The 20,250-nt window shown below is 35.9% G+C and overlaps 1 pseudogene; it reads left to right on the plus strand.

Annotated features, from left to right (window-relative positions):
• The first annotated feature begins 19,620 nt into the window (after positions 1-19,620).
• LOC116623091 lies at positions 19,621-20,049 on the plus strand (annotated as a pseudogene).
• The last annotated feature ends 201 nt before the right edge of the window (positions 20,050-20,250 follow it).

Here is a 20,250-nt window from a genome sequence, read left to right on the forward strand (position 1 = left end):
ACATAATAACTTTAAGTATTTATACACCCAACATAGGAAGACCTAAATACATCAAACAACTATTACCAAACATGAAGAAATTCACAGTAATACAATAATACAAGGGGACTTTAATATCCTACTTACATCAATGAATAGATCATCCAGACAGTAAATCAACAAGGCAATAGTGGCTTTGAATGCCTCATTGGACAAGATGGACCTAACAGATATATTCAGAGCATACTATTTAAAAAACAGCAAAATGCACATTCTTTTCAAGTGCACATGGAACATTCTCCAGAATAGAAAGAATTTGAGGCCACAAAACAGGTCTCATAAATTCAAAAAGATTGAAATCATATCATTTGTCTTTTCTGACCTCAATGGTATGAAATTAGAAATCAGCCAAAAGAAAAAATTTCAAGAAAACACACATACATGGATGCTAAAAATCATGCTACTAAACAATGAATAGGTCAACCAATAAATCAAATAGGAAACTAAAAAAAAAAAATACATAGAGACAAATGAAAATGAAAACACAATGGCCCAATATCCTTGGGATGTAGCGAAATTTGTTCTAAGAGGAAGCATGGCAATACAGGTCTACTTCAAGAAGCAAGAAAAATCTCAAACAACTTAATCTTACACCTAAAGGAGCTAGACAAATAAGAACAAAGTCCAAAGCAAGTAGAAGGAAGGAAATAATAAAATTTAGAGCAAACATAAATGAAATAAATCCTAAGGAAACAACAGAACAGATAAACAAGGAGGTGGTCTTTAAAAAGATCAACAAATGAAAAAAACCTTTAGCCAAATTCATTAAAAGAGAGAGGGAGTGAAAGGGAGGGGGGAGAGAGGGAGAGAGGAAGAAGATAAAGGGGAGGGAGGACTCAAATAAAATCAGAAATGAAGCAGGAGAAATAACCAACACCACAGAAATACAAAGGATTATAAGAGACAATTATGAAAAATTATACAGTAACAAATAGGACAACCTAGGATAAATTGATAAATTTCTGGAAAAACAACTTTCCAAAAAATGAAAGTCTGGGACCAGATGACATCAGAAGTGAATTCTATCAAGTATTTAAAGAAGAGATAATACCTTTTTTTTTTTTTTTTCAAACTATTCCAAAAAGTAGAAGAGAAAGAAAACCTTCCAAATTCACTTTTGGGTCCAGCATTATCCTGGTACCCAAATCAGATAAAGACACTATAAAAAATGAAATCTACAGGCCAATATATCTGATGAACATAGATTCAAAAGTCCTCAACAAAGTAGTAGCAAATTAAATCTAACAATACATTAAAAACATTCACCATGATCAAGTGGGATTTCTTCCAGGGATACAAGGGTGGTTCAATAGTTTCAAATTAATCAATATGATGGGATGTGATAACATTAACACAGGAAAGGATTAAAAAACATATGATCACCTCAACAACTGCAGAATAAAGCATTTGACAAAATACAACATTCATTTATGATAAAGGCTCTCAGCAAGGTAGTTTTAAAGGGAATATACTGCAACATAATAAAGGCCATATATGAAAAGCCCACAGCTAACATCATACTTAACTGACTGAGCCACCCAGGCGCCCCTGCTAACATCATACTTAATGGTAAAAAATTGAGAGCTTTTCCTTGTCAGGAACAGGACAAGGATGTCCATTCTCATCACTTTTTTTTTAAATTTAAATTTTAGGTAGTTGACATACAGTGCAATATTGGTTTCTGGAGTAGAATTCAGTGATTCATCACTTATATACAACACCCAGTGCTCATCATAACGAGTGCCCTCCTTAATATCCATCACCCATCTAGCCCATCCCCCACCCACATCCCTCCATCAATCCTCAGTTTGTTCTCTATCATTAAGAGTCTCTTCTGTCTTGTTTCCCTCTCCTTTTCCCCCTTCCCCTATGTTCATCTGTGTTCTTTCTTAAATTCCACATATGAGTGAGATCATATGGTATTTGTCTTTCTCTGATTGATTTCACTTAGCATAATATACTCTAGTTCCATCCATGTCATTGCAAATGGCAAAATTTCATTCTTTTTGATGGCTGAATAATATTCATCAAGACATCAAGAAAACACTTCTGCACAGTGAAGGAAACCATCAACAAAACAAAAAGACAACCTAAATGGGAGAACATCTTTGCAAATCATATATCTGATAAGGGGTTAGTATTAAAAATATATAAAGAATTTATACAACTCAGCACCACAATAATAATAATAATAATATCTGAATAAAAATGGGCAGACCTGAATAGACATTTTTCCAAAAATACATCCAGATGGTCAACAGACACATGAAAAGATGCGAACATCACTCATCATCTAAGAAATGCAATTCAAAACTACAATGAGACATCATCTCAATACCTGTCAAAAACTCAAGAGCAAAAAAAGTGTAGCATGGATCTAGAGAACCCTTATGCACTGTTGGTTGGGGCACAAATTGGTACAGCCACTGTGGAAGACAGTATGGACATTCCTCAAAAGATTAAGAATAGAATTACCATATGATCCAGTGATTCCCCTACTGGGTATTTATCCAAAGAAAGCAAAAACATTAATTCAAAAAGATATATGCACCCCTATGTTTATTGCAGCATCATTTATAATAACCAAGATATGGAAACAACTTGTGTCCATCCATAGATGAATGGGTAAAGAAGGTGTGATCTATATATATATATATATATATATATATATATATATGAACGAAATCTTGCCATTCACAACAACATGAATGGTCCTAGAGTGTATAATACTAAGTGAAATAAGTTAGTCAGGGAAAGCAAAATTAGAATTTAAGAAACAAACAAAAACAGAGATAAACAATAACAACAACAAAAAATCCAGACTCTTAATTACAGAGAACAAACTGGAAGTTGAGAGAGTTGGTGGGTAGGAGAATTGGTGAAATAGATAATGGAAATTAAGCATACACTTATCTTGATGAGTATGGAGAAATGTATAGACTTGTTGAATCATATTGTACACCTGAAACTAATATAACACTGTATGTTAATTATACTTGAATTAGAAAAATATCCTATAAATACCAGCAAACATAGATATTTTACAACCTCCTTGTTCTATTCCATTTTTGTTGCCAATAGCAACCCATAGTTATTACTATACTTCATATATAGTAAGGAAAGTTCCTTTCATTAAACTTTTTAAATTTTTCATAAAGAAAAATTATTATATCTATTTTACATAAAATGGGAGATTGAGAGATCAAGTGACCTATTTAAGTCTAACAGTTCCTAAGTAGTGATATTTTATCCCTTGTATAGTACCAGGTACATAGTAAGTACTAACTATATATATGTGTGTGTGTGTGTGTGTGTGTGTGGAGTGAATGAATTGGCTCAAAACTATTCTATAATTGTATCTGTAGGATTATTTCTATTGCAGCCCAAAGCTTTGAAGCAACTCATTATGGTTCAGGCCTTCAATATTTGATCACTTCTGGACATACTGTATAAGATATTACTATACTTGCATCACAGAGTATTTAACTGAAACCAGAAATATTGAAAGCCATTGTGTTTCAATTTTATTTGGTATTATAACAATAATGTTTTAGTGATTTAGAAAGTAATTGCTTGAAGATAAGGGGTTGTGTCTTCTCTACGTCCAAGCCTATATACAGTTACTCAATTGGCCATGGCACAATTTGGTAGTTCAGACTATCTTAATGATTGCTTGTGCAGCAATCCATCAGATTAAATGTGCTTTGATCCAATTGGATTGTTAAAATGAACAAAAACATAGGATTCACTATGCCATAGTACATTATTTAGGGGTCATAGGTAATGTCCTGTAATGCATCAAACATAGTGCTTTGAACATTAGAACACTCAATAAATAAATGTAACAATGATGGTAAAATCAAGCTTAACTGCAATTATAACATTTGGTTTTTTTGTTTTGTTTTGTTTTTTTAAGATTTTATTTCTTTTGGGCGCCTGGGTGGTTCAGTTGGTTAGGCGACTGCCTTCGGCTCAGGTCATGATCTTGGAGTCCCTGGATTGAGTCCTGCATCGGGCTCCCTGCTCGGTGGGAAGTCTGCTTCTCCTTCTGACCCTCTCCCCTCTCATGTGCTCTCTTTCTCATTCTCTCTCTCTCAAATAAATAAATAAATTAAATCTTAAAAAAAAAAGATTTTATTTCTTTGACAGAGAGAGACACGGCGAGAGAGGGAACACAAGCAGGAGGAGTGGGAGAGGGAGAAGCAGGCTTCCTGCAGAGCAGGAAGCCCGATGTGGGGCTCGATGTGGGGCTTGATCCCAGGACCCTGGCATCATGACCTGAGCCGAAGGCAGACGCTTAATGACTGAGCCACCCAGGCGCCCCTATAACATTTGTTTTCAAATGATCAGCAATTCTGTGAAAATGGAAGAGCATAGATGGCATTTTTTAAAGCTCTTTAATTTACAGCTTCAGAAACCCTAGCTGAAAATATAATTAAAAGTTCAACAGTATTTTATGGTTTTGTTTGTTTTATTCATTATCATGGAGATATGCTATATTGACACACTTTCATTTTGTAACCTGGTCCCAGTGGAGTTTTATTAAGCTTCTCTTTATAAATGCATATCTTGATAGCATTTGTAACATCATCTCTACAGATTTCTGTTTAAATTATGAGACTTTTGTGCATTATTTATATCAAGTGTCTACTGTTGAAAGCTCTGCCTTTGAGAAAAAGTTACATAATTGTAATACCTTAATACAAAAATATTTCTTACAAAACAAAAACAGATCATTTTATACCAAAGTTTTAAACTATTTAATATGGTGAATTCCTTAGATGGGTATTAAAAGAACAATATTGCATCAAGAAAAGCAGTGTACCAATATTTTAGCATAACACCAGAAAGCATGTATTACAGCAGTAATGATACTCACATCCAGGATATTATAAACTGGATTGTGTCCCTCAAATTTCATATATTTGCCCATTAACCCTAACGTGACTATATTTGGAAATAGGGCCTTCAAGGAAATAATTAAGGTTAAATGAGGTCATGAAAATGGGGCCTTAATCTGATAGGATTGGTGTCTTTATAAGAAGAGGAAGAGACACTAGATCTTGCTCACTCTCCTTGTGCACACAGAAGAAACATAATATGAGAATACAATGAGAAGGCAGCCACTATTTGCAAGCCTGGTAGAGAGGGTCCACCAGAAACCAAACCTGCACTCTTCTATTTTACACTTCCAGCTTCCTTAACTGTGGGAAAATGAATGTGTGTGTTTAAGCTACCCAGTCTGTGGTATTTTGTTATGGTGTCTCAAGCTCATTAACATATAGGATTTTTGGACAAAATATCCCTCCCCAAATGACTGCTAAAATTCAAGAGTTTTTACCCAGTTCAAACTAAGAATCACATTTCTTTCTTCTGTTGCTCTCTTCCCTTACAATTTGATGACTTTTTTCAGTGTTATGTTTGGATTTTTATATTATTATTTTTTGTGTATCTTTATAGGTTTTTGAGTTTTGGTTACCATGAGGCTCATATATAACACCCTTTCTATATAGCAGTCTATTTTAAGTTAATGGCTGCTTAAGTTTGAACACATTTTAAAAGCATGACATTTTTATTTCTCCACCCCCACATTTTATGTATATGATGTCATATTTTACATCTTTTTATTTTGTGACTCTTTTAACAAATTTTTATATATAATTAATGTTACTGCTTTTGTTTTTAATATTCATGCTAGCTTTGTAAGTGATTAATCTACTACCATTACTACATATTTGCTTTAGCCAGTGAATTTTTTCCTTTTACAATTTTCTTACTCCTAGTTATGGCCTTTTCTACTTAAAGAAGTCTCTAACATTTTTTATAAGGGTAGTTTAGTGGTGATAAACTTGTTTAATATTTGTTTGTCTGGAAAACTATATTTCCTTTAGTTCTGAATGATAACCTTGCCAGATAGAGTACTTTCGGTGGTAGGTTTTTGTTTTGTTTTGTTTTTGTTTGTTTGTTTTCCTTTCAGCACTTTGAATATATCATGCCACTCTCTTCTGGCCTGCAAAGTTTCTGCTAAAAAAATCTGCCAAAAGTCTTATGGGTGTTGTATTGTGTGTAGTTAGTTGTTTTTCTCTTGCTGCTTTTAAAATTTATCCTTTATCTTTAAGTTTTGACATTTTAATTATTACATGTCTTGATGTGGACCTCTTTGGGTTTAAGTTGTTTGGTGCTTTCTGTGCTTCCTGGACTTGGATGTCTGTTTCCTTCCCCAGGTTAGAGAAGTTTTCAAGCATTATTTCTTCAACTAAGTATTTTGCCCCTTTCTCTCTTTTCTCCTTCTGGGACCCCTACAATGCACATGTTATTACACTTGACTTCCCAGAGGTTCCTTAACCTACCCTCACTTTTTAAAATTCCATTTTTTGTTTGTTTGTTTGTTTTGTTCAGCTTATATGATTTCCACTCCCCTGTCTTCTAGATCACTGATCCATTGTTCTGCACCAGCTACTCTTTTGTTGATTCCCTCTAGTGTATTTTTCACTTAAGTCATTTTATTCTTTAGTTCTCTGACCTCTCTTTGGCACCTTCTTATGTTTTCTCTCTCTTTGTTGAAGTTCTCACTGTGTTCATCTATTCTCCTAAGTTTAGCAAGCATATTTATGACCATTATTTTTAACTCTTTATCAGATAGATTGTTACATCCATTTCATTTAGTTCTCTATTTGAGATTTTGTTTTGCTCTTTCATTTGGAACATATTCTTTTGTGTCCTCATTTTGTCTGACTCTCTGTGATTGCTTCTATGTGTTAGGTTGATCAGTTGCATGTCCTGGTCTGAAAGAAATGTAGAAGTGTCCTGTGGGGCCCAGTAGTGCAATATTTCCTGGTCACCAGAACCAGGTGCTCCAGGCTGTGTGGGTTGTATATGCCCTCCAGTTGTGGCTGGGCTGCAACTGCTACAGGCATGCTGATGGACAGGGATGGCTTTTGGTGCAACTGGTTAAGAAGCCAGGTATTCTTGTGAGTGAGGTCAGCCCCCATCATAGCTGGCTGAAAGGTCTGGCTGCAGCTGGTACAGGTGTACTGGTTGGACAGCCTCCAGTATAGCTGGCCAAGAGGACTGCCTGTATATGCTATAAGCATTCTGGTGAGTGGGGTCATCCCTTGGTGCAGCTGGATGAGAATCCCAACCCCACAACTGCTGTGGGTATACTAGTGGGCAGAGATGCCCCCTCCCCCAGGGCAGGAATCACCTTAGAGGAATGCCAGACCTATTTGGGGCTGCCCACTGGGAGTTGGTGGGTTTTAGTCACTGTGTGGGGATGGTAGTCCTGACTGAGGCTGTACTATGGATGTGGTGAGGTGGAAATTCCATCGGAGGGATACCTGCCTGTGTGGGCAGATTGGGTGGGTGGGATAGATCCATGGGAAAATGCTAGGGTTTGGCAAGTGATGCTAGCAAGTTAGATTGAGAGTGTCAGAACTGGCTCCACAGATTGAGAAAACTGTCCAGAAAAGGAAATTCAAAATGAATTTAAACAGAAGTATTGTTTATTATAATACACATAGAGCTTTGCATGATTATTTTTTATTTCATTATTGCATTGTATTGTATTGCATTGTATTATATTGTATTGTATTAATTCCAGCATAGTTAACATACAGTGTTATATTAGTTTCTGGTGTACAATATAGTGGTTCAACAATTCCATACATCACCCGGTGCTCATCATAAGTACACTCTTCTGGCCATTGTAAGGAAGTGTTGAATCACTATATTGTACACAGAAAATTAATGTTACACTGTATGTGAACTAACTAGAATTTAAATAAAAACTTAAGAAAAACACAAGTGCAGTCATTCATCTCCATTAACTATTTCACCCTTGACCCCACCTACCTCCCCTCAGGTAGCCATCAGTCTGTTTTCTACAGTTTAACATCTGTTTCTTGGTTTGTCTTTCTCTCTCTTTTTCCTTTGCTTGTCTGTTTTGTTTCTTAAATTACACATATGAGCAAAATCATATGGTATTTGTCTTTCTCTAACTTATTTTGCTTAGCATTATACCCTCTAGCTCCTTCCATGTTTTTGTAAATAACATTTCATTCTTTTTATGGCTGAAAAATATTCCACTGTGAGTGTGGGGGTATATATACATTTGGGCTCTTTCCATAATTTGGCTGTTGTTGATAGTGCTGCTATAAACATGGGGGTGCATGTATCACTTTGAATTAGTGTTTCAGTAATTTGGGGGTAGATACAGAGTAGTGCAATTACTGCATCATAGGGTATTTCTATTTTTAACTTTTTGAGAAATCTCCATACTGTTTTCCACAGTGGCTGCACCAACTTGCATTCCCACCAAAAGTGCAGGAGTGTTCCTTTTTTTCCACATCCCTGTCAACCCTTGTTTCTTGAGTTTCTGATTTAGCCATTCTGACAGATGTGAGGTGATATCTCATTGTAGTTCTGATTTGCGTTTCCTTGATGATGAGTGTTACTGAGTGTATATTTATGTGTCTGTTGGCCATCTGGATGTCTTCTTTGGAGAAATGTCTATTCATTTCTTCTGTCCATTTTTAAAATGTATTATTTGCTTTGGGTGTTGATTTGTATGAGTTTATAGATATAGATATAGATATAGATTTTTTTTGGGGGGGTACTAACCATTTATCAGAGATGTCATTTGCAAATAATCTTCTGCCAGCCAGTAGCTTGCATTTAGTTCTATTGATTGCTTCCTTCATTGTGCAGAAGCTTTTTCTTTTATTGTAGTCCCAGTAGTTTATTTTTGCTTTTATTTTCCTTATCTTGAGAAACATATCTAGAAAAGTGTTGCTATAGTTGATATAAGAAAAATTACTGCCTGTGCTCTGTGCTAGGATTTTTATGGTTTCAGGTCTCAAATTTAGGTCTTTAATCCATTTTGAATTTATTTTCGGGTATGGTGAAAGAAAGTGGTCCAGTTTCATTCGTTTCCATGTAGCTGTGCCATTTTCCCAAAACCATTTGTTGAAAAGACTTTTTCTCATTGGATATTCTTTCCTGCTATGGAAAATTATTGACTATATAATCGTGGGTTTATTTCCAGGTTTTCTATTCTGTTCCTTTGATTTATGTGTCTATTTTTGTGTTAGTATCATACTGTTTTGATTTCTACAGCTTTGTAATATAACTTGAATTCTGGAATTATGATATCACCAGATTTGCTTTTATTTTTCAAAACTGCTTTGGTTATTTGGGGTCTTCTGTGCTTCCATACTGATTTTAGGATTGTTCTAGCTCTGTGATAAATGCTGTTGGTATTTTAATAAGTATTGCATTAAATCTCTGGATTGCTTTGGGTGTTATAGACATTTTAACAATATTTGTTTCTTCCAATCCATGAGCATGGAATGTCTGCATTTTTTTGTGTCATCTTCAATTTCCTTCATCAGTGTTTTATAGTTTTAACAGTACAGGTCTTTCACCTCTTTGGTTAGGTTTATTCCTAGGTATCTTATTATTTTGAGTTCACTTGTAAATAGGATTGTTTTCTTAATTTCTCTGTCTTCTGCTTCATTATTAGTCTATAGAAATGAAACAAATTTCTATACATTGATTTTGTATCCTGTAACTTTACTGAATTCACGATCAGTTCTAATATTTTTTTGTGTGTGGAGTCTTTATGGTTTTCTATATATAATAACATGCCATCTGCAAATATTGAGTTTTACCTCTTCCTTGCCAATTTAAATGCCTTTTATTTCTTTTGGTTGTCTGACTGCTGTGGCTAGGACCTCCAGTAGTATTTGAATGACAGTGGTGACAGTAGACATATTTGTCTTGCTACAGACCTTAGGGGAAAAGCTTTTTCGCCATTAAGGATGATGCTAGCAGTGGCTTTAATATGTTGAGGTATATTCCCTCTAAACCTACTTTGTTGAGGATTTTTGTCATGTATAGATGTTGCACGTTGTCAATTGCTTTTTCTGCATCTATTGAAATGATCATATGGTTCTTATTCTTTTTCTTACTGATATGATGTATCACTTTGAACAATTTACAAATATTCAACCACTCTTGCAATTCAGATATAAATCTCACTTTTTCATGGTGACTGATTTTTTAATGTATTGTTAGATTCAGTTTGCTAGTATTTTATTGAGAATTATTGGATCTATATTCATCAGAGATATTGGCCTGCAGTTCTCTTTTTTTGTGTTGTATCTTTATCTGTTTTGGCATCAGGGTAATGCTAGACTTGTAGAATGAATTTTAAAGTTTTCCTTCCTTTTCTATATTTTGGAATAATTTTAGAATAGGTATTAACTCTTCTTTAAATGTTTGATAGAATTCACCTGTGAAACCATCTGGTCTTGGACTTTGTTGGAAGTTTTTTGATTACTCACTCAATTTCATTGCTGGTCATTGATCTGTTCAACTTTTGTATTTCTTCCTGTTTTAGTTTTGATAGTTTATGTTTCTAGGAATTTAATCATTTCCCCTAGGTTGTTGCATTTGTTGGCATATAGTTTTTCATAATATTTTATGATTATTTGTATTTCTGTGGTGTTGGTTGTTATTTCCTCTCATTTGTGATTTTGTTTATTTGAATTCTTTCTCTTTTTTTTCTTCATCAGTCTTGCTAGGGGTTTATCAATTTTATTATTTTTTTTCAAAGAACCAGCTCCTGGATTTATGATCTGTTCTACTGTTTTTGTTTGTTTGTTTGTTTGTTTCAATGTCATTTATTTCTGCTCTAATCTTTATTTCCTTCCTTCTGCCGGTTTTATGTTTTATTTGTTGTTCTTTTTCTAGCTCCTTTAGGTTTAAGGTTCAGTTGTTTATTTGAGATTTTTCTTTCTTCTTGAGGAAAGCCTGCATTGCTATAAACTTTCCTCTCAGAACAGCTTTTGCTGTATCCCAAAGGTTTTGGACTGTTGTGTTTTCATTTTCATTAGTATCCTTGTATTTTTCTTATTTCTTCCTTGGTTTCCTGGTTAACTCATTGTTAAGTAGCATGTTATTTAACCTCCATGTATTTGCAGTTTTTCCAGAATTTTTCTTTCTTCTTTTTTTAAAGTTTGTATTTATTTATTTGAGAAAAAGAGAGACAGAGAATGAGTGGTGGGCAGGGGCAGAGGGAGAGAGAGAGAGAGATAAGCAGACTCCCTGCTGAGCAGGAAGCCCAATGTGGGGCTGGATCCCAGGACCTGGAGATCATGACCTAAGCCAAAGGTAGACACTTAACTGACTGAGCCACCCAAGCACCCCCAGTATTTTTCTTGTGGTTGACTTTTAGTTTCATAGTGTTGTAGTCAGAAAAGATGCATTGCATGATTTCCATCTTCTTGAATTTGTTGAGACTTTTTTTTTTTTTTTTTAGGTCTAATATGTGATCTATTCTGGAAAATGTTCCATGTGCACTTGAAAAGAATGTGTATTCTGCTATTTTAAGATGTCATATTCTGAATATATCTGTTAAATTCATCTGTTTCAGTGTGTCATTGAAAGCCATTGTTTCCTTGTTGATGTTCTGTTTACATGATCTGTCCAATTGTAGTAAGCAGGGTGTTAAAGTCACCTATTATTATTGTATTATTATCAGTTAGTTCCTTTCTGTTTGTTATTAACTCTTTTATGTATTTGGATGCTCCTATGTTGGGTTCATAAATATTTACAATTACTATGTGTCCTAGTTGGATAGTTACCTTTATTATTATATATTGTCCTTCTTTGTCTCTTGTTACAGTCTTTGTTTTAAAGTCCACTCTGTTCGATAGAAGTATTGCTACATCAGGTTTCCTTCAACATCCATTTCCATGATATTTCTCCATCCTCTCACTTTCAATTTACAGGCATCTTTTGATCTAAAATGGGTCTCTTGTAGGCAACATATAGAAGGGTCTTGTTATTTTTATCCACTCTGTCATCCTATGACGTTTGATGGGAGCATTTAGTCTATTTAAACTCAAAGTAATTTTTTATAGGTATTTATCTATTCCTATTTTATTGCTTGTTTTGTGGTTGTTTCTGAAGATTTTATCTGGACCTTTCTTGTCTTTTTCTCTTTCATGTTTTGCTGATTTTCTTTAGTGATATATTTGGATTCCTTTTTCTTTATTCTTTGCATATTTGTTAACAGTTTTTGATATATGGTTTCCATTAAGTTTGTATATAAACTCTCTTGCATTATAGCAGTCTATATAAAAGTTGACAACCATGTAATTTTGAATCATTCTTTTCTCCTCTCCTCCCTACATTTTAGGTGTATGTTATCATAATTTATAGCCTTTTTATGAGTTCCTTGACTGATTTTTTATGGAAAAAGTCATTTTTACTGTATTTGTGTTTCCTACTTCCATACTGTCACTTTTGGTCTCTCTTTTTCACTTAAAGTGTTCCTTTTAATACTTCTTGCAGAGCTGGTTTAGTGGTCACAAACACCTTTAGTTTTTGTTTGCTTAGGAAACTATCTCTCCTTCTATTCTGAATGATAGCCTTGCTGGATAGAGTATTCTTAGCTGCATATTTTTCCCTTTCAGCAATTTGAATATAGCATGCCACTCCCTTCTGGCTTGCAGTGTTTGTGTTAAGAAATATCCTGGTATTCTTATGGGTTTTCCCTTTTTTTAAAAAATTTTATTATGTTAATCACCATACATTACATCATTAGTTTTTGATGTAGTGTTCCATGATTCATTGCTTGTGTATATCACCCAGTGCTCCATTCAATACATGCCCTCTTTAATACCCATCACCAGGTTAACCCATCCCCCAAAGCCCCTCCCCTCTAGAACCCTCAGTTTGTTCCTGAGTCCATAGTCTCTCATGGTTCGTCTCCCCCTCCAATTTCCCCCCCTTCATTTTACCCTTCCTACTATCTTCTTTTTTTAACATATAATGTATTATTCATTTCAGAGGTACAGGTCAGTTCATGACTTCTTTTGTCTTGCTGCTTTAAAAAATTTTTATCACTATATTTTACAAATATGTCTTGGTGTTGGTCTGCTTTTGTTGATTTTGTTGGGGTTTCTCTGTGCCTTCTTGATCTGGTTATCTCTTTCCTTCCCCAGATTAGGGAAGTTTTCAGCTATCATTTCTTCAAATGAATTATCTGCTCTCCTTTCACTCTTTTCTTTTTCTGTGACTCCTATAATATGAATGTTATTACACTTGATGGAGTTACTGAGTTCCTTAAGTCTATTCTTGTTTTGCATAACTCTTCTCTTTTTTTTTTCAGCTCGATTACTTTCCATTTCTCTGTTTTCTAGGTCACTAATTCATTCCTCTGCTGCTTTTAGCCTGCTGTCTATTCCATCAATTGTGTTTCTCATTTCATTCACTATACCCTTTATCTCTGTTATGTTATTCTGTACTTCTGTGTTAAGGATTTCACTCATGTCTTCCACTGTTTTTTCAAGTCCAATGATTATCTTTATGATCATTTCTTTAAATTCTCTATCAGGCATGTTACTTATATCTGTTTGCATTAGACCTCTGGCTGTGGCCTTGCCCTATTCTTTCATTTGGGATAAATTTCTGTCTCTTCATTTTATCTGCCTCTCTGAATTTGTTTCTCTGTGTTAAGAAAGTCAGTTGTGTCTTCTCCTTGAAAGTAGTGATTTTATGAAGAATATGTCCTGGAGTGCCTGCAGTGCAGTGTGCCCTGTTTATGAGAACCTGGCACTTCAGGATTATATCCTATGCAGGTTGCTTATGCCCTGCTGTTTTTTTCTCAGTCACTTTTCCTTTCAGCACATTTGTCTGCATTGACTCTCTACCTATTGTGGGTTGCACTTGCCCTCTGTCATGGTAGTGAGACACAGGGAGGCCAGCTCTGTGGGGGTGTGCTACCTGGCATACTTGGGAACAGGTCTGCAGTGTTAACAAAATTTCTGCTGGGCCACTATTCCTGTGCTGAGTCCCCAGAAGCACTGAGGCAGCTCAGGGCTGTGCACTGGAGTGACCAGGGGCATGAGGCTTGGCACAGCATAGGATATTAGCTAATGGGGTGTGCCTATGTGTGGTGTGACAGTTGGGCCAGTGTGGCTGCTGGGCATTGTGCACCCCTGCAGCTGTGTGCCTGTTGGTTGGGCATGGTATGTGATAGTGGCTGAAGGCATGTAGCTGGGTATGTCATGCTAAGAATGCCTGGGGGTGCACAACTGACTGAATTCAGCATGCACGGTGGCTGGTGGGGCTCACTGGGGTATGGCATGGTGGATGTGCATAATTCAGGGTGGCAGCTATGCACCAGGCTGTTGGGCAGGGGACCCATGCTACTTTAACAAAATCTGCCCTGAGCTCAGGGCCAAAGCCAGCTGGCTTGGAATGGGTGAGTCCTCAGAAGAATTTGTAGGTGAGGAACACTCCTAGGATTATAGGTGACAAGTGTCTGTGCAGCCCCATCTCCCACAGGTGTCTTTGTGTTTATGCTAGGGGAGAAGGAGGAAAATGACACCTGCCAGCTGCCTCATTGTTGAAGTTCCCCAACATGTTCCAAAATCATTGTGAACAGATCTGTCTCCTGTTTTCTTCCCCCATCATTGTGTAAACTGCTGATTCTATGTCATCTCTCCACACAGGCTACTGTCTCTTTAATGGCAGCAGCCCAGATATCACTCACTTTCTGGATAGCCCAGTATTGAGTCAGAGGGCTTTTAAAGCTCCAGTTTCCAAGTCCCACTGGTTATACAATCTTGTGAAATTCAGCCCCTCTGGTTTTTAAAGCCAAATATTATAGGGATTACTCTTCGCCATGTGAGATCCCTGGTGTAAGGGTCCATTTCTCTGTCCTCTATGCAAATGTCCCTCTCCCTCCCTCCTTCAAGCAGCCTCCCTCTGCCTTTCTGGCCTTCCTAACCTTTCAGGTGCACTTTTTCTATATTTAGTTGTGGAGTTTGTTCTGCCAGTCTTCAGATCATCTCCAGTTTATTGACTTGGAAGTGGATGATATTTAATTGAAAACATGGGACAGGGTGATCTCAGTTTCCTCTTACTCTGCCATCTTTCCTAGCTTCTCTCAAGAGCCATCTTTTAAATGTCCTCTTTTATGCCCTGCTGAACATACTTGTATTATAGCACTCATAAAATTTAGGGCATTTATTGAATAAGTATGTCTCTTATAACACAACAAAAAAAGGTGGAATGTTTTCAGTCAAAATGACCTAGGTTCTTATCCCAGATCTACCAAATGGCAAGTTCCTTAATCTTTCTAAACCCTCCTCATGTTTAAAATGAGGATAGTATCAATACATACTTTACAGTGTTTCTGTAAGCAGTACATGAAAAAATGTTTGTAAATGTATATAAAACTTAGCACAGGGGTGCCTGGGTGGCTCAGTCAGTTAAGCATCTGCCTTCAGCTCAGGTCATGATCCCAGGGAGCTGGGATGGAGCCCCACTTTAGGCTCCCTGCTCATCAGGGAGTCTGCTTCTCCCTCTGTCCCTCCTCCCTGCTTGTGCTCTCTCTTACACACACACTCTCTCTCTCAAATAAATAAATAAAATCTTTTTTAAAAAAAACTTAGCACATTGACTGTCAGTAGTAAGGATTCCATAAATAGTATCTTCTATTATTGTTAATATTAATAAAACAAAACCCTTTTTATATTTGTATTTTTTATGCCGAGCAGAGCAGGCTTTTAATATATTTTATTGAATTAATTAGTTAAGGTTCACCAGATAAGATAATGTACAAACTTGCTCAAGCTTTTAAACTTTCCAGAAAATGGAAACCTTAGCATTATTACTGCTAAGCATTTAAATTGAATAGTGTTGGCTTAAAGTTTAGAAAATTAGTCATGGGTTCTATTATTTCTCTAAAACTTCAAGAAATAATTTTTGAACTTACTTCTCCAGAGAAAGTAACTAAAACATCCAATTCCATGGGCCTACTATAGTGTTAGTGTGTATTCAGGAGCATCTATAGTTCTTGATCTTTTCTTATTGTCTAATGGAAATAAAGAAGATTATTTGGTAGCTTGCTATAAAACACCTGGTCAAAGCAAAAGGATTCAGAATGGAAAAATAAAAAATCAGTTGTCCAACTTCACAAAGAGTGTTCTTATTTTTTAGAGATAAAGTCTTTCTAAGAGAATAGAGTTTAGGTTCAAAGGAGGTTGAGATATTATTTAAAACAGATACACTATACTCAACACATACATGCACATCATTAAAAGACACACACAAACATACTTGCACATGCACAAACACCCAGGCTGACACATGCTGGAATTCTCTAATATTTTTAGTAAGCTTTAAGCAATGTGGCAGGGACATCTTAGAATATTCCAATGTTTTGGAGGGTTGAACTTACAGGTTGAGTCACTGATAAGTTTTATTTCACTCTCATTACTCTGGCTGTTCCTTAATGATATCCTGTGAAGTAGCAAACCCTGAGCTGCTATTGTCACAGGAAATAGTGTGGTAGTAAATGGATAAGAGCCACTCTCAAAGAATTGCTCATTCAGATAAGCCTATACCAGGAATAGGCAATTTAACATCAAAAAAAGTTCAAAATCACGCTGGTTACTCCCAAATAGTAATATGTGAATGTTTTAATTTTGCAGATTAAAGAGAACATCATCTTTAAGGATAAAAGACTGAAATTTTCCTCAGCCACAGCTGGATTTTTGCTACTGATTCATGTTCCCATATTAGATTGCACAGCCCTTAAGAATATGGATGGAATTCCCAAGTGAAGGGATAACTTATTGTGGATTAGATAGACTAAGGATAATGAATATACTTAGTACATTTGATAAGGGGAGAGATTCAGTAATTTTTTTAAAGATTTTACTTATTTATTTGACAGAGAGAGAGTGCAAGAGAGCACAAGCAGGGAAGCTGCAGAGGGAGAGGGAGAGGGAGAAGAAGAGATCCTGATGCAGGGTGATCCCAGCACCCTGGGATCATGACCTGAGCTGAAGGCAGACGCTTAACCAACTGAGCCACCCAGGTGCCCCAATTCAGTAATGTTTTTGAGCACTAGCTGTAGGGTCAGAAAGACATGAATTTGAATCATGGTTATGCCACTTCCTAGCTGTGTGACTTCAATTTTTTTTCTATAAACTGAACATAATAAGATTATGCATAATAAGCATAATCTGAACAAAACCTTACCCTGTAAGGTTTTTATAATTACTTAATGTGAAAATGACTATTATTATCATTATCATTATTATCATTCTATGTAGGTCAGGTCTATATCTAATAATTAGGTAATATGTTACAATAATGTATGGCTTTAGCTAATTAGTAAAGCCTTGAATGATGTGTCCAAAGATGCCTAGCATAATAAAACAAATGTAGTGAATGTTGACAATTGATAACTCTGGGTGATAAGTATATGGGAGTTCTTTGTACTATTCTTGCAAGTTTTCTGTAAGTTTGTCATTTAATCAAAAAAATTTTAAAAAGTAACAAAGGTATTTAAACATGTGATGTCTTTGAATTCCCATAGTGTGTTTGCCATTAAGCAACAACTCAAGAACCATGATGACATGAAAAGTTTGTGATTCATCTGGTTATGAATACAGCTGAGTACAGTACCTCTATTTAGTTTAATGCTTATCAATACATTTGCGTTATTGTATGATTTCTCTAATACTGTGTGTATTGGGGGGTATCCAAACATTAAAAACGTCATAATTCTAAGCAAATTTGTATTAACACTCAGGGTAGGATGATGACCTTAGCTGGTGGGGGGAGGGCTTCTGTGATAAGTGGCCTTTCTGAAGGCCCCACTTTCTGGGGCCATTTTCTGCCCTGAGAAGCTCTCTAGTTGATTACCCCACCTTGCCCCAACTCTAGTTCAACCAAAGGTTCCTAATGAAAAGACTGATCATTACAGTAGCTTTTTCACAGCCTCACTGCCAGGGAGAGGAACAGTGAAGCTTTCAAATTAATTATCTTCCAGCCTGGAACTCTTTACCTAAGAGTTTCAAGAGTTAATTTAAAGTAACCATAAAACTGCCTTTGTGTTGCAAAGAAAACCTTGGGTAAACTTTTCATGTGCTTCCAAATTTTCTTTTCTCAATAAATTAGGTAAGGGATGTAAAGATTCACAAACATATCAAGACAAACTATGTTGGTTTGATTTCACTCTTGGTTTTAAAATGGGATCATCTTTGGCCATGAAGGCCAGATTCCAGACATGAAGCCCTTTGGAATATCTTCAGAAATACAATGTTGTGTACTTGGTTACAAGAAAAAGAATTGACTGTTACTTGTGTCAGTGTCAGTTTCTGTGAACAAATCACTTAGTTGGTTGAATAATTTCCATCTTGGAGAGATAAACAGACTTGTCTTTTGTGCATTTGGAAATAGGTTGTAAGGACAAAGGCTATAAAAATGTTTGGGTATTTACTTTCAGAAATACATAATGCAATTTAAAAAAATACACCAGTGGGAAGTCCATTCAAAGGAGGTTGATAGAAAAAAGTATCTAATGATTTCCCCACATGGATGCGGTTTCTTGATGAGGAAATTTCTTGGATTTCTATCAGGAGCTTCACAATTTTGATTATTATATTTTTGTTGTTCATTGGAGGTAGAGAGAAATTCCATGGTATTATATATTTGGGAAAGGAACTAGATACCTTTGATAAATCCTTGAGTTTCTCTGGTTACATACGCTTAGCATAAATAAGTCTTACTAAATAAACTAAACCTTTATCAAATGTCCATATAAATTAACATTTTAAAAGCACAAGGTAGATAAGATTTCTTTCTAAGTTGTGGTCATCGTGTTATATTAATAAAAGGGAGTATGACCTGAAGTTTAGTTTTGAGCCTCTTGGTTCTGAACACTTTGCTTTTACATCTTATGCGGGTGGGGAAATGGCACCTCAATCCCATAGTGTTCTCAGTGAACATAATGCACATTCTATTTTAATAGCTTTTTATAGTCTCCATTTTTTATTAATGCACCTGAATATGCTATGCTTTTTATTGTGAATAACCAATAAAAGATGGCTATAAAAATAGTCATAACACTATACTATTTTCTTCCATAGTTTTATCTCCCACTGTAAACTTAGATGCCACACAGAAATGCAATTAAAGTAAAATGAACTCACAAAGAAAACATTTAAGGTTATGACAACAGCTCATTCAGCTCTGCATGGCTTCTTTCACTGGACATATTAATAATAACACAATGTTTGCTTGGCTTATTTCTCTTATTTCATACAGAAGTTGAAGACAGGCATTTCATAGGCATCTTAACTCCTGGGAGCCTGGTGAATATTAGTTACTTGTGGTGAGACAAAAAAGGTTATTCTGAGATAAAAATGTTTCTTAAATGTAATGTAATCCCTTGGGATGCAGGAGGACTTTATACTTTAAATGGTTACTGTTCAATAATCTACACTATCACTTAAATATGTTATCAGCAAATACTAATTAATCACCCATTATGTGATAGGTTCTGTTCATAGCACAAAGCAGTATAAAACACAGCTCTGGTCCTCAAGCAATGTATAATCTGTTTGAGGGAAAATAGAACATAACTTAGTAAACAATGAGTTAATATATATAGGCAATAATTGTTTAAGACTCGCAGAAGAGAAAGAGTCTTGCTAGGATTATTTTCTAAGGAAGATCTCCCTATAAAAGTGGGATTTGGGGGGGCCTGTGCAGCGGCACGGTGGGATCGTTATGGCTACCGATGGGGATATGGAGCTGGAGTTGGAGACTGAGACCAGTGGCCCGGACCGGCCTCCCGAGAAGCCACGGAAGCATGACAGCGGTGCAGCGGACCTGGAGAGAGTCACCGACTACGCGTAGGAGAAGGAGATCCAGAGTTCCAATCTGGATACGGCCATGTGATTGGAGACAGACGGTCCCGGGAGCAGAAAGACAAACAGGAGCGGGAGAAGGAACTGGCCAAAGTCACCATTAAGAAGGAAGATCTGGAGCTGATAATGACAGAGATGGAAATCTCAAGAGCAGCAGCAGAACGGACCTTGAGGGAACACATGGGCAACGTGGTAGAGGCTCTTATTGCCCTAACCAACTGATTTGTGCTTTCTCAGACCCACTCACTGGATTATTTTATTTCAATAAAGATGTAGCTTTTTTTTTTTTTTTTTTTGCAGTTTAAAAAAAAGTGAGATTTGGGCAAAATCTAGGTCAATTCATATGGGTCAGCTAGATAGAGGGTAATAATGTGACCTTGTAATTTCCAAAAGTACAAAGACAGGACTGTGCTAAGAGGACCCAAAGTAAAATCTTTTATTCTCCTTTATTTTTAATTTTATTTATTTATTT

The sequence above is a fragment of the Phoca vitulina genome, unplaced genomic scaffold (genome assembly GCF_004348235.1).
Source record: "Phoca vitulina isolate PV1807 unplaced genomic scaffold, GSC_HSeal_1.0 scaffold57, whole genome shotgun sequence".
Taxonomy (NCBI): Eukaryota; Metazoa; Chordata; class Mammalia; order Carnivora; family Phocidae; genus Phoca; species Phoca vitulina.